This window comes from Hemitrygon akajei, chromosome 19 (assembly GCF_048418815.1).
Source record: "Hemitrygon akajei chromosome 19, sHemAka1.3, whole genome shotgun sequence".
In the NCBI taxonomy this organism is placed as follows: Eukaryota; Metazoa; Chordata; class Chondrichthyes; order Myliobatiformes; family Dasyatidae; genus Hemitrygon; species Hemitrygon akajei.
In genome coordinates this window covers 12,868,124-12,884,601 of record NC_133142.1, presented here as the reverse complement: position 1 = coordinate 12,884,601, position 16,478 = coordinate 12,868,124, and the positions used below count along the sequence as shown (strand labels likewise).

At 42.1% G+C, this 16,478-nt stretch overlaps 1 long non-coding RNA gene across 1 annotated transcript in view; it reads right to left on the bottom strand.

The window, feature by feature from the left end:
* Positions 1–4,359: 4,359 nt before the first annotated feature.
* Positions 4,360–16,478, bottom strand: part of LOC140742098 (uncharacterized) — a 90,020-nt gene continuing 77,901 nt past the window's right edge. The window contains exon 3 of the long non-coding RNA XR_012102213.1: positions 4,360–4,513. This is a non-coding gene — a long non-coding RNA (uncharacterized lncRNA). The remainder of the gene's footprint in view (positions 4,514–16,478) is intronic.

Sequence of the window (16,478 nt, the reverse complement as noted above, 5' to 3'; positions counted from 1 at the left end):
GTTTCCCCATAAATGAAACATTCTCCTGTCAAAATCTTATGATACCTTAAATGCTTCATTCAAGTTACACTTGTTTAAATTCCAGCAGAATAAAGTTTGATCTGTCCAAACTTTCCTCATGAAGTTATTTGCTTACTAAGATATTAGTCAAGTAAATCTTTTCTAGACCTTTCTATAACAGTGCAGATCAAAAATTCACACAGTACTCCATAAGTGGTCTCACAAAGCTCTACATAACTGAAGAATCATCTCCTTCAGTTTGTCTTTAAACCACTTCCCTATGAACAACACCATACTGTTAACTCTTTCCCAATATGCTAATATATTCCTAATATGTACTGAGTTCATTAATTGACCCTTGTAAATTGTGCTGTTATTAGGTTTTGGTTCATCAAAGTTTGTTGGGGGTAGCTGGGATGGTGTGGTTCAAAGGGCCAGAAGGGCCTACTCCACCCTGTATTGCTAAATAAAAATACCTCATACTTGCTGCATACTAGCCAAGTGTAAGTCATACCCAAGGACAGCAGATCCCTTGTATCTCACAAGATTGGCCTGCAATCTCTCTCCATTTAGAATATAGGCTTTTCTTTAAATCTGAGCGAAACAGACAGCTTTATATTTTCCCACAATGTACCCATGTGCAAGATGATTTTTTTTCCCCCACTCAACTTAAACTGTCCAAGCAACACACACAAAATGCTGGAGGAAGTCAGCAGGACAGACAGCATCTATGGAAAGGTGTAAACTGTCAACGTTTCAGGCCGAGACCCTTCATCAGAACTAATCTGCTCTGATGAAGGGTCTCGGCCCGAAACATTGACTGTTTATTCTTTTTCATAGATGCTGCCTGGCCTGCTGACTTCCTCCAGCATTTTGTGTGTGTTGCTTGGATTTCCAGCATTTCCAAATTCTCCCTTGTTTGTCCTTTAAACTGTCTATGTCCCTTTGTAGCCTACTTATCACCTCTTACCTTCCTACCTATCTTTATGTGATCAACAAGTTTAAGCAGCCATCACCTTGTTACCTTCATCCAGATCATAATATAAACCTTATAAAAATAATGTGACTCCAACACTGATCCTTGTAGTATAATAGTCGATACATTTTACCAACCAGAAAAGAATCTATTTATAGCAATGCTGGAGGAACTCAGCAGGTCAGGCAGCATCCATGGAAATGAATAAACAGTCAATGTTTTAGGCTGAGATCTTTCTTCAAGACTGGAAAGAAGGGGGAAGATGCCAGAATAAAAAGATGAGGGGAGGGGAAGGTGGATAGCTAGCAAGTGAAGTTAGATGGGTAGGAAACGTAAAGGGCTGGAGAGGAAGGAATCTGATAGGACAGGAGAGTGGACCATTGGAGAAAGTGAAGGAGGAGGGAACCCAGGAGAAGGTGATGGGCAGGTGAGAAGAGTTAAGAGGCTAGAGTGAGAACAGAAGAAGAGGGGAGGAAGAGGGAATTTTTTTATTCCTGAAAAGAGAAATCAATATTCATGTTATCAGGTTGGAGGCTACCCAGATGGAATACAAGGTGTTGCACCTCCACCCCGAGACAGGCCTCATCTTGGCACACAAGGAAGCTGTAGACCGACATGTCAGAACGGCATGTCTACTTTCTGTTTCCTGTCATTCATCCAATCTTTGATCCACCTCAATATGTTGCCACCCACACCGTAAGCTTTTATCTTCAGCAATAACCTTTCTTGTGGTATCTTATACAAACTGCAAAGCAAAGTTTAATACATCTGCTGGTTCCTCCTTCATTCACAGCATGTGTCACGTCATCAAAAAACAATAGTTGGTCAACTATGATTTCCCTTTCACAAACCAACATAGACTTTGTGTGGTTAACTTGGATTTTTATGATCAGAAAACCCAAAGGCCCAACGAGGTGAACTGAGAAAAAGGCAAACATTCAACCAGTGGGGCTCTAGCAAGCGGAATTATCAGTGGAACTAAATTAAAATTCTCCAGGTGATCAGATGCACACTTCACTGCAAAATCTTTGGAAGGTGGAATTTTTAATTTTGTCCCAAATTGATAGCTTGCATGATTTTTTTTGCTGTATTAGAGTTGCAGGGCATCTATGCCTTTAAGATAATTCTTCATAGTCACATGTATCTTTAGAGAGACATTTGAAAGCTGGAATAAGAACAATGAAGTATCAATTCCTGGGACACTTCAAATTTATTTAGAGATAAGGCATGGTAACAGGGTCTTTAGTCCCATGAGCCCATGCCATCCAATTACATCCATCTCATCAATTAAACTACTAACCTGTACATCTTTGGAGTGTGGGAGGAAATTGGAGCACATGGAAGATAGAATGGATGGAACATACAGACTCTTTACAGACAGCGGTGGTAAATTGAACATTCTATTTCTAAATCTAGCTCTATTCAACAGTATGCCTGTATTTAATAAAATTCATACTTACCACAATGTAACAAAAAGAGCTTTTCTATTCATAGCCACTGCATAAAATAAATATTGAAGCAGAGAGGGAAAATAACATTCTGCAAAGGTATTAGTCTCTGAGATCATTCAAACTAAAGCTGATCTTTGGACCATGGAATTTGTTCCTGTGATCACGAACCACGTTATTCATATATGCAACTAAATCTAATATCTAAATCACACTTAAGAATTCTTTAATCCAAACTCAAAATCTGACTAAGTATATAGTACTTATGAATAAGTAATAAATTAATTGCACTATCTTTTGGAAAAGTGCAGAAGTTAAAGACTTCACAACCAAGGTCCTTTGTAGCCAATAAATTGTAGTCACTTTCATAGGAAATACAAAAACCATTTTGCGTACCACATCAACTCCTAGTAGCCTTTTTCACATTGAAGTTCACCAATTCAAGTAAGGAGGATAAAGGTACCAAAAAAAAAATCCTTTATTGAAGATGATCAAATCTCATCAGCGATGGCTGATGCAATAATGTATCAAAGGTCGTACCACGTAGTACAATTAGCTCCCAAGGTACATGTAGAGTCATATTTATTACAGTGCAACTTATATATAATGGCTACATCACATTTTTGGATACGTGGATTCATTATCAGTTCCCCAAATGAAAATTAGGTCAATGTTAGTTCCACTTATAACAAGGGAGATGTTAAAATTGGATCCATACTTCTGTGATATATAGAAGTTGTACCATTTAATAATGTACAGATAATCTACTTTAGTCAACTTAATTGAGAGATGAATTACCTCTGATGCCAGGAGATTCTTATAAGTTCTCACAGACCTTGGTGAAGAAACTCTCACTCCTCGGTCTAAATGCACCCTCTGTGCAACTGGGTGCTGGACATCCTAACCAACAGACTTCGCATAGTCAGGATGCACACCTGCTCCTCCCTCCCCATCATCCTCAACACAGGTGCCCCCCCAGGGCTGTGTGCTGAGCCCATGTCTGTACACTCCGCTCCGACATGATTTTGCACAGTCAAACACCCAAGTAATCACATTGTCAAGCTTACTGATAACATGACAGTGGTGGGGCTCATCACCAGCAATGATGAGATGGCCTACAGAGAGAAGGTCGAAGAGCTCAAGGCCTGATACCAGACAAATAACCTCTTCCTCAACATCACCAAAACAAAGGCAATGGTTATCGACTTCAGGAGGACTCGGGCCATTCATACTCCTTTACCTTGGAAGCACAGCAGTGGAAACTGTGAGACGTGTCTTCCTCCCTGTACAACCTCTCATGGTCCTGGAACTCATTCCACACAATCAGGAAAGCTCGCCGATGCTTTTACTTTCTGAGGAGGCTGAAGGGAGATGGACAATGCATATCTACACTCACGTCATTCTACAGATGTGCAGTAGAGAGCATCTGCACCACGACATGGTTCAGAAACTACACTGCACAGACAGGAAGGTTCTATAATGGGTGGTCAAAACTGCCCTACACATCACTGGCACTTGCCTATCCACCAACAGGGATATACATACAGAGGGGTGTCAGAAAAGGGCCAGGAACATTATGAAGGTTCCCACCCACCCTGCTCATGGACTATTTGTCCCACTCTCATAAGGGAGTAGACTATGTAGCATCCCCACCAGGACCACCAGTCTCAAAAACATTTACTTTCCCTAAGCAGTTAGGCTAATCAACACCTTCACCCACTAACCCACCCCTAACACACCCCCAACCACTACTACTTTACCACTTCCTATTAGTCACCTTCACTGTTTCCTCCGATTTGCGCAGCTGCACGGCCACGCAGTAACTGAAATGCTACTGCGGGCATAGCCTTCGTCGCAATACAGCTAGAATAGAGACAGACGAGAAAAATTTTATGAAATGAGAAAGATTTTCTTTATTGTACTGTATTTCATTATAACCTTCAATTAATTAAAAAAAATCAGAAGTATGTGATTTTTCGATTTACATTCTCAATTTTCATAGCATGCTTATTAAAAAATAAAACATTCAAAGTGCCACGCAGTTTTCAGGCTGGGTAAAAATTTCCTGTTCAAAGTTGGTCCAGCATAGCTGTAAAAAAAAAATTGGAGGGAACGTTAGTATGATCAGACATTCCTGTGGACATACAATCAACCTATGTTCAGTATATAAGCTATCTTATGTATTTATAGTTATTCTGTTTTTATTATTAATGTGTTCTTTATCTTATTGTGGTTGTTTTGCCTGTATCAGATCTGGAGTAACAATTATTCCATTCTCCTTTACACTTGTATACTTTAAATGACATTAAAAAATCTTGAATAAGCTTGTCCATTATATATAGGGTGATGGGGTGGAGATATATCTAACTAAAGGAGGTATAAGGTCCTTGTTCCCTCTGCTAACCTGCAGGTCACTCTTAGGCAAGGTGTAGCACCTGTTTAGACCCCCCCCCCCCACCAATCAGGTTCATGTGAAGCCAAAGGAGCAGGTGACGAAAAGTCGTACAAGCAACTGGTGCATATCACAAGTCCTGATTTTGCAACCACTGACACCAGGCAGACAATCTCTGAAGAGTATTGATAATGGCGAGGGTCACCCATCTTGTAAAGACACTGCCCCAGAAAAATGCAATGGCAAACCACTTCTGTAGAAAAACTGCCAAGAACAATCATACTCATGACCATCACAAACACAAACACGAAAATCGCCAGATACTGGAAATCCAAACCGACACACACAAAATGCTGGAGGAACTCAACAGGCCAGGCAGCTTCCATGGAAAAGAGCAAGCAGTTGATGTTTCAGGCTGAGACCCTTCATCGGGACTGGTGAAGGGGCTTAGCTAGAAAAGTCGACTGTTTACTCTTTTCCATAGATGCTGTTTGGCCTGCTGAGTTCCTCCAACATTTTGAGTGTGTGCCTCCTGCACTTTGTGTGTATTGCTAAGGTCATGACCATGATCACCCATGTCATATGATGTGGCACATAATGATAATGATAATGATGATTACCTCTACCTGAATAAGTTGACATAAACTTGGTTTAACCTGACAGAGTGATAGATAGATAGATAGATAGATACTTTATTCATCCCCATGGGGAAATTCAACATTTTTTTTCCAATGTCCTATACACTTGTTGTAGCAAAAACTCATTACATACAATACTTAACTCAGTAATAATATGATATGCATCTAAATCACTAACTCAAAAAGCATTAATAATAGCTTTAAAAAAGTTCTTAAGTCCTGGCAGTTGAATTGTAAAGCCTAATGGCATTGGGGAGTATTGACCTCTTCATCCTGTCTGAGGAGCATTGCATCGACAGTAACCTGTCGCTGAAACTGCTTCTCTGTCTCTGGATGGTGCTATGTAGAGGATGTTCAGAGTTATCCATAATTGACCGTAGCCTACTCAGCGCCCTTCGCTCAGCTACCGATGTTAAACTCTCCAGTACTTTGCCCACGACAGAGCCCGCCTTCCTTACCAGCTTATTAAGACGTGAGGCGTCCTTCTTCTTAATGCTTCCTCCCCAACACGCCACCACAAAGAAGAGGGCGCTCTCAACAACTGACCTATAGAACATCTTCAGCATCTCACTGCAGACATTGAATGACGCCAACCTTCTAAGGAAGTACAGTCGACTCTGTGCCTTCCTGCACAAGGCATCTGTGTTGGCAGTCCAGTCTAGCTTCTCGTCTAACTGTACTCCCAGATACTTGTAGGTCTTAACCTGCTCCACACATTCTCCATTAATGATCACTGGCTCCATATGAGGCCTAGATCTCCTAAAGTCCACCACCATCTCTGCCCTTATATCTGCAATGTGGTAGCAGCCTTGATTTTTGTTCTCCCCTTGCTGGAGTATGACTTGACTGAAGAAAGAGACCACAAGGAGCCACAGATCAGATTCAGATTCAGTTTATTGTCATTTAGAAACCACAAATGCAATGCAGTTAAAAAATGAGACAACGTTCCTCCAGAATGATATCACAAAAGCATATGACAGAACAGACTACACCAGAAAATCCACATAACGTTTGGCAATCCCCAATCCAGAGTCCGGAGAGGCTGCTGCGTATTAATATCGCGCTACCGTCTTAGCACGTTCCCCAGAAAGGAGCTCCAAATCCACCAGACAAACAAGACCAAAAACTAAAGCTACAAGACCTGCACAAAACCACATAGTTACAACATATAGTTACAACAGTGCAAACAATAGCATAATTGATTAAAAAAAGACCATGGGCACAGTAAAAATAGTCCAAAGATGTTAAAGAACTATAAGTTCAAAATAAATCACCACACAGTTTCCACAAGTCCCCAGGGCCCCGACAGACTCGCCATCCCACGCCGGTGGCAGAAAGGAATACCCCCGCTATGGACTTCCACAGCGCCGCCCGACTCAGCCTTGCAGACGCAGCACACACTGAAAGCGACCTGACCGCAGCGGACTCCAAGTCCGTCGAACCTCCGAGCCTCTGACCATCCCCTCCGGCACAGCTTCTCCGAGCTCCATCCTCTGCTGAGCGTATTAAGACGGCCCCGCCAACGGCCATTGGCAACGTGACCCCGAGGACTGGGGGCCTGTTCTTCCCAGCAGAGTCCCGGACCTCACAGCAGCAGCAGCAACGAAGAAGGTTTTCCTGGAGATTTCCCGATGTTCCTCTGTGCTCCCACGTCCGTTTTCAATCGATTATGATTGCTCACGGCATCCCACTTCATAAATAACAGATAATCAGCTCTGGAGTGGCCACTGCAAGCTGCGTCGCGCCGCCATCTTGGAAACAAATATTTTAAAAATGACAACGAAATTGAAGCAATCCAAGCATAATATGTGTCTGAAACTAAAGCTAAAAAACTAAAAAATCCAGGACATCAAGCACTGGAGCGATGGAAGGTCAGAATACAAGTTGAAGCCTTTACAGATTGAAAACACATTATAATTGTTTATGCTTCTCGGCCCGAAATGTTGACCGTACTTTTTTCAATAGATGCTGCCTGGCCTGCTGAGTTCCTCCAGCATTTTGTGTGTACAAACAAGCTGGATGAACTCAGCAGGTCGGGCAGCATCCGTTGAAAGGAGCAGTCAACGTTTCGGGCCAAGACCCTTCGTCAGGACTGAAGAAGGAGGGGGCAGGGCCCTATAAAGAAGGTGGGGGGAGGGTGGAAGGTGCCAGGTGAAAAACCAATCAGAGGACATATCCAACATGGCCTCCTCTACTGCCATGATGAGACCAAACTCAGGTTGGAGGAGCAACACCTCATATACCGTCTGGGTAGTCTTCAGCCCCTTGGTATGAACATCGAATTCTCCAACTTCCGGTAATTCCCTCCCTCTCCCTTCCCCCATCCCATTTTTACTCTGCCTCCTCTTCTAGCTGCCTATCACCTCTCATGACTCTGCCTTCTTCTACTACCCATAGTGCTTTCCCCTTAGATTCCTTCTTCACCTCTCCTGACTATCCCCTCGCTGCTTCCCCTCCCCCACCCCTTGATCTTTCCTCTGATTGGTTTTTCACCTGGCACCTTCCACCCTCCCCCCACCTTCTTTATAGGGTTCTGCCCCCTCCTTCTTCAGTCCTGATGAAGGGTCTTGGCCTGAAACGTTGACTGCTCATTTCAACGGATGCTGCCCGACCTGCTGAGTTCATCCAGCTTGTTTGTACGTGTTTATTTGACCACAGCATCTGCAGTGTACTTTGTGTTTAGCATTTTGTGTGTGTTGCTCGGATTTCCAGCATTTCCAGATTGTCTCTTGTATCTAATTGCATGGTTCTACATGCTAAATAAATTAATACAACCTTTGGTAAAAATAATGTTTTTGGTAATTCCAGGTTCCACTGAAGCTGAATGACTTGTAGTTGAAAGCCAATCATATTCTTACATGCCTTCTAGAAACTAATATGAGTTTGTGAATTTTTCATTTCTGTATTTACCAACCAATGGAACTGAAAGTGGAAACGTTAGTGATTTTCAGAAGTTAAATATAAATAATGAATTATCCTCAGCTGTTAATTTTGTGTCCTACTTACTGGTCTCTGCTCTTCTACCTGAATGAGTGAAACAAGATTTTCCCCAGCTGTATAAATGAGTCACATCATGTAGGTTTGTAGAGAGTTATCTTGTGGACCTGCAAATAGCAATGTGTGATGACTAACGGCTGCACTGAGTGGCCACACTTCTGCACTTCTAGCTAACGCAGCAGTCATGGTTATGCTTGCACAGAGTATGAGGAGTTACATATTAACTCCATGAAGGAACTATGGAAGTTCTCTCACAGTGCAGTGACTCAAAGAGCCTTACATAAAGAGCACTCCAGAACTTCCTGAAGAGATCTGAGCGTGCAAGGAAGCTATGTTAATTTGTGATTGATGCTCTGTCCTTTCCTACCATAGGAACCTAAACAGACCCTTTGACCTACTGAGTTGGTGCTGAGCATCGACCACCCATTTGTACTAATTCTATATTGAGTCAAATTGTGTGGCAACACTTGCGGACTGCCACCAGCACATCCAATGGTTATCCATTGTATCTCAGGGTTGCATATAATGACAGATATGTACTTTGAAAATAAAGTTTACTTTAAAATATTGAGTTTGTGGGTTGAACGCAAAATGCATTGATATAGTCATAAATTCATGAGGTCCTTTGGCCCAATTTATCCATGCTGACTTTATTGACCAGCAAGCTAGACCCATCTGCCCATATTTGGCTTCTACCCCTCTAAATCTCTCAACATATTTCCCTAGATTGCATTTAAATGCTGTTAATGTGCCTGCTGCAGCCACTATTTATGGCAGCTCATTCCAAATATGTACCACCCTTTGTGGGAATAAGTTGTCCAATATAGTCCTTTTAAATCTCTCGCCTTTGATCTTAAAGCTATGCCTCCTTGTTTTTACCAGTGCCCCCTTGGGGAGGCGGGGGGTGTTAAGATAAATGACACATTTCACGGTATGTTTCGACGTATGTGATGTATAAATGAATCTGAATCCCAGTCTGAAGGATCTGAGTTATAAGGAAAGATTGAATAGAATAGGACTTTATTCCTCGGAACATAGAAGACTGAGGGGAGATTAGACAGAGGTATACACAACTATGAGGGATATAGATAGGGTAAATGCAAGCAGGCTTTTTCCACTAAGGTCGGAAGGGACTACAACCAGAGGTCATGAGCTAAGGGTAAAAGGTGAAAAGTTTAAGGGGAACAGGAGGGGAAATTCCTTCACTCAGAGGGCCGTGAGAGTGTGGAACCAGCTGCCAGTGTAAGTGGTGCACGAGACTCGATTTCAATGTTTAAGAGGAATTTGGATAGGTACATGGATGATAGGGTTATGGAGGGCTATGGTCCTGATGTAGGTCGATGGGAGTAGGCAGTTTAAGTGGTTTGATATGGACTAGATGGGCCAAAGGGCCTATTTCCATGCTGTACTTTTTCTCTGACTCTATGAATCTGAAATTAGTTTTATTGATTTTCCAATAACGTATTTATATTTATATATGTTCTGATTCGAAACACTGACTCTGAAAATGCAAATTAGAGATCTCGTAAGTTAACCATTTGCTTACATCTCTGTGATAAATGGATTGGGTGCATGTAAATCCATTTAAGCCTGCATTATATTACCTCTTTTCCTGTTAAGAGTTTTATTTAATGTGCTGGCTTCAGTCTAGCCCGGTTTAGTGAGTGAAAGAGACCAATCATACAATGAATATCTTTCAGCAAAACTTTTTTTTCTACGAATTGCTAGCTTTCTTTTACAAACAGAAATATTTTATGCAAAGCAATTCCAATCAAAGCATAGTAACAAAACAATCACTTTTAATAGACAGATTATTAACCTGTGTAAATTTTGATGTGAATGATAAAGCATCGTTTTCTACAGTTGCTGTTTAGTTTTGCTTCTTCATTAAATGCTTCAATCTGTGATTAATTGCAAGGCTAAAGGAACAGTCAAAAAGCATGCTCCCAGCCTTTATCAACGCTGCTCTTGAAGCCCTTAGCTTTAAACTTAATTTTAAACTTAAGTGCCAAAGTGTATTGCATGGAATGGCAACAAGGCCAGGGAGTTTAGGGAAAAAAAAGATGAAGTAACTGTGGTCAAGGTTGTTGGCCAGGATTAAATTTGGCCTTTGAAATATATAATGAAAAGAGTACAGAGTTACAGTGTTGATGTGCTGGAAAAGACTTCACTGGCATGCAATGATGTACATGCTGTAGCAACCTTAAGTACTTTAATATTACCAAATAAAATTTTGACACACAATAAAACAAAGAAAGTGTAACAAGATGACAAAACCTGGGCAAAGAAGTAGTTTTGACAGAGAGATCAAGGAAGAAATGTTAAGAGATTTGGGGAATAAATTCTGGAACTTAAGGTTATGATAGCTGAAGATATTTTGGTCAAAGGAGGAGAAATTTTTTCAGTTCAGTGCAATGTACTTGTGCTCATGATGTGGTTTCTTCAGGTTTTGGTGAAATAATGGCAGATTGGAGATCATTTCTCAGAACTTTACATTCAGTCTCAGCTTCTGATTGCCCACCTCCTTAATTCTCCACTGCACTATGACCTCTCTGTCTTTGGTCTCCGACAGTGTTCCAATAAAGTTCAAAGAAATTAATCTCATCTTCCAACTAGTGACAGTTCAATGTCCCATTAGTACAATAGTTCAAAGTACATTTATTATCAAAGTAGGTGTACCATATTGCATGGTGGGGTGGAGAAACGTCTCTACCAGAGGAGGTGTACGGCGTTCCTCCACTCTGATGGCCTGTAGATCACCCTTGGGCAAGGTGCAGCACCTGCTTAGCCCCCTGATCAGGGTAACGTGAGGCTATGGGAGCAGGTGGTGACAAGGTGTGTGAGCTACTGGTGTATATCATAAGTCCTGGTTATGCGACCACTGATGCTAGGCAATCTATGAAAAGAATTGATAATGGCTGGATGTCACTCTTGTAAAGGCACTGCCCAGAAGAAGGTGATGGCAAATTTGCCAAGAACAATCATGGTCAAATACCATGATTGCCCACGTCATAAGACATGGCATATAATGATGATGATGATGATGTATACCATATACAGCCTTGAGCTTCATCTTAGTTTTGGATAACCAGCCCTCCCTGGATGTATCAGAACTAACAAGTTAGTATAATATTCTCTGTAAACATTCGGGTAACATGCCTTTCCACAGGTACTGCCTCCTGTATCTTCATTTTGTATTTTGGTGCAACTAACTTGGGAATGATCAAAATGCCAAAACCAGAGGAATTCTCTGAGGATTGCAGAGAATGGGGGGGGGGGGGGCAAAATCATACATAACTAGATTTTAAATCAGGGATAGGAACTATTAATCTCAGCCAAGAACCAATGTAATTCAGCAGGTGCAATGTCTTTGGACTGTATCATTTGGCTGTAAGGAGGCTATACATTGTCCCATGGAATGCGTGGGTTTCCTCAGGTGCTCTGGTTTCCTCCCACAGACCAAAGACTTACAAGGTAGGTTAATGGCTCATTGTAAATTGTCCTGTGATTAGGTTACTGTTGATCAGATTTATCAGGGGGGTTGCTGGGGTAGCATGGCTCGAAAGGGTCATAAGGATTTACTCTGTCCTGTATTGCTAAAGAAATGAATCTGTGTTACACTAAAGGGCAGAGGCTTCTCATTTGACAGATGATTCACACAGGGTATTCTGCACGTTGTCTTGCCATACCCAATGCACACAAATAACAATGCCAGATTTACACATGAAGGAACATGGATTTTAGCTGTCGTTATTGGTGAAAGGATTTAATTTTAGCAATTCTAAATGAATATCTAAACGAACTATGGATGTCTTTGAACCTGCTTTAACACTGAACTAAATCATAATGAATACATTAATGTCTCATGCCAGTGCCGAGTTGTAGTTGAAAAAATATCACAGAACGTAGAACAGGCCATTCGGCCCATGATGTTGTTTAAGTCAAAAACACCCAGCCACCAGTCCCTCCTACCTACACCATGTCCATATCCCTCCATCTTCATTACATCCATATGCCTATCCAAACATCTCTTAAAAGCCCCTAATGTATTTACCTCTACCACCAGACCAGGCAGCACATTCCAGGCTTTCACCACTCTCTGAGTGAAAAACTTACCCCTCACCTCCCCCACCTTCAATGCATGCCCTCTGGAATTTGACATTTCAACCCTGGAAAACAAACACTTTCTGTCCACTCCATCTGACCACCTCTCATAATCTTATAAACCTCTATCTGACCTCCCCTCAGTCCCTGGCGCTCCAGAGAAAAGAAGCTAAGTTTATCCAGCCTCTCGTGATGGCACATACCCTCTAAACCAGGCAGCATCCTGATAAATCTCTTCCGCACCCTCTCCAAAGCCTCCTTCCTATAGTGGGGCGATCAGAACTGTATGCAATACTCCAGATGTGGCCTAAGCGGAGTTTTATAAACTTGCAACGTGACCTCTTGACTTTTGAACTCAGTGCGTTGACAAACAAAAGCAAACATTCCATAAGCCTTCTTAGCCACCTTATCGACCTGTGACTTCCATGGATCTTTAGGACCGAGATGCGGAAAAACCTCTTCACACAGAGAGTGGTGAATCTGTGGAATTCTCTGCCACAGGAAACAGTTGAGGCCGGTTCATTGGCTATATTTAAGAGGGAGTTAGATATGGCCCTTGTGGCTAAAGGGATCAGGGGGTATGGAGAGAAAGCAGGTACAGGGTTCTGAGTTGGATGATCAGCCATGATCATACTGAATGGCGGTGCAGGCTCGAAGGGCTGAATGGCCTACTCCTGCACCTATTTTCTATGTTTCTATGTTTCTATCTATGAACTTGGATCCCAAGATCTCCCTGCTCGGCAACACTGGCAAGGATCTTGCCCTTATCATGTAGAAGCTAAAGCTTTTAAACTGCCGTGTCAATCCTCCAAGCACACTTGACCTTCTAAATGGATTTCAGAAGTTTATTCTGAACTGTGTCACTGATCAAGATCAAATTAATGGAAATAGTATCCCTTGGGCAGCTGCATCTCAGAAGTGATACGTAACTACCAATTCTAGAGGCAGAGAAAGGACAATAATTTTGCAGGGCACCTTATCACATCTACACCTATGCTATACTTAGTTCGTTCCAAAGCCAAGATTAGAAACCTGTTGCAAATGCCATGACCCTGAATCTGTCATTGCATTGTGCAACACTCTGCACTCTACCACTATTTCATTGCACTTCAATATTCTTTTGTTTTGCAATTGTGTTACTTATATCTTTGCATGCTATTAAATTAGTCAACATAGAATAATGGTTGGACGAAGCTGTAAACTCATTCAGGTCTCCACGGACCTCAATACCACTGTCACAAGAGGCCAAACATTGGATTACACTCTTGTTCTAATGTGTTAAGAAGGGTGTTTTGTTATGCCACGTTTTTTCAGCCTTGTTTTTCCAACCAATAAGGACGTGAACCAGTTTTGAATCGGCAGCTGGTGACTTTTATTTAGCTTTTTGTATTTCTCACATTGATGGATAAAAATACTACTTCTTGACAGAGGCAATAATAGTCTTTGAGGTGTTTACTGGGTTTCAGTGGCAAACTACTTGAGAGTATTAAATGCTGGGGGGTTTAGGAGATGAGGTATTGCCTGTGATGGCATTACAGCGGATTTGCAGAAATACTGTATAATCCCCAGTTCATTCAGAATTATTTAAAAATACAGATATTGTTAGAAGAAAATGATCACAAGGTTATTATTAAACGGAAGATGTAACAATATGTTCAATTACAGCCATCATCTAAGCGTTATTATTTCAGAGGACCTGTCCTGGCCCCAGCATATAGGTGCAATTACAAAGAACGCACAACAGCGTCTCTGTTTCCTTAGGAGTTTGCAGAGACTCTGCATGACAAACTACTCTAGATGTGTAGTGGAGAGTGTATCGACTGGCTTTATCACATTCAGGCATGGAAACACTAAAGGCTCCTGCCGGGAAAAGCCTACAGGAAGTAGTGGATATGGCCCAGTCCATCAACGGTAAAGCCACTCAACCACAGAGCACATTTACACGAAACACTGTTGCAGGAAAGCAGCATCCATCATCAGGGACCCCCACCACCCAGGTAATGCTCGCTTCCCGCTGCTACCATCAGGAAGAAGGTACAGGAACCCCAGGATTCACACCACCATGTTTAGGAACAGTTACTATCCCTCAACCATCAGGCTCTTGAACCAAGTGAATGATCAACCAGATTTCATTTAATAATAAATAATAAAAAATGTATTATTATTATTTCTTCTTTTTGAATTTGCACAGTTTTGTTGTCTTCTGCACTCTGATTGAACACCCGAGTTGGGCAGTCTTTCTTTGATTCTGTTATGGTTATTATTCCATAGATTTATTGAGTATGCCTACAAGAAAACAAATCTCAGGTTGCATATGGTGACGTACAAGGGGTGATTGATAAATTCATGGCCTAAGCTAGAAGGAGTCAATTTCAGAAAACCTAGCACATTTATTTTTCAACATAGTCCCCTCCTACATTTACACACTTAGTCCAGCGGTCGTGGAGCATACGGATCTTGGACCTCCAGAGAGTGTCCACAGTAGGGGTGATTGATAAGTTTGTGGCCTAAGGTAGAAGGAGATGAGTTATACAGCTCTCGTTACATGCACATGCAGTTCAACCCTTTGAGTGATTACGCAGAAAGTTTGAAGTTAATAGCTCATCTCCTTCTACCTTAGGCCACAAACTTATCAATCACCCCTGATGAGTTGTTAACTGAAGAGTTATTAACTTCAAACTTTCTGCATAATCACTCAAAGCGTTGAACTGCATGTGCATGAAACGAGAGCTGTATAACTCATCTCCTTCTACCTTAGGCCACAAACTTATCAATCACCCCTGCTGTGGACACTTTCTGGAGGTCCAAGATCCGTATGCTCCATGACCGCTGGACTAAGTGTGTAAATGTAGGAGGGGACTATGTTGAAAAATAAGTGTGCTAGGTTTTCTAAAATTGACTCCTTCTACATAAGGCTACAAACTTATCAATCACTCCTCATTTATGTACTTTGATAATAAATTTACTTCAAACTTTGGAATTTGATCTGCACCCAAATATTAGATTAAGACTTACAGGAGATCACCAGTCGCTTTGCCAATGCGGCCAAAAGCTTCAGACTGACAATCAGCCTGAAAAAGACAGAAGTTTTGTACCAACCAGCTCCTGGCTCAGGCTATGAAGAACCAACTGTCCTCATGGATGACATTCGTCTCAATGCTGTCAACAAGTTTTGTTACCTGGGCAGCATAATAACATCCTCAGCTTCTCTGGATGGAGAGATTGAGTCAAGAACCAGTAAAGCCTGCTTTGCCTTTGGTCAGCTGAAAGATCGAGTTTGGTCACAGAACATCAGGTTGGCCACCAAGTACAAGGTATATAGGGCCATTGTCATATCAGTCTTGCTATACGGATGTGAAACGTGGTGCCCATATCAGAGTCACTTACGCCAGCTCGACCAACTGTAGCAACGTCATCTATGTTCTCTGATGAAGATCACCTGGCAAGACAAGGTCTCCAATACCAAGGTCCTCTCTCGAGTGGGAATGCCAACAGTTTCAACCTTGGTGATGTTAGCCCAACTGCGCTTGGTAGGACATGTTGTCAGAATGCCTGACGGAAGACTGCCCAAGGACATCTTGTACGGCCAACTGTCCAGTGGTACCCGAAAACGAGGAGGCCAGCGACTACGGTACAAGGATGTTCTGCACAGGAGCCTCAAGAAAGCTGATATTGCCCCATCAACACTGGAGGATCTGGCTCAAGATCGCTCACTGTGAAGAAATGCCATCAGAAAAGGTGTGGACATGGCTGAGAACAAGCTCATAGAGGCAAAAGAGGAAAGGCACAGGAAGTGTCACAACAGAGCTTCTGCCCCTGCTGCCCCTCCAGGCCTCACCTTCCAAGTATGAGGCAAGCAGTGCCTGTCAAGGATTGGCCTGTACAGCCACTCCAGGACACACATATCAAACCCCACTAACTGA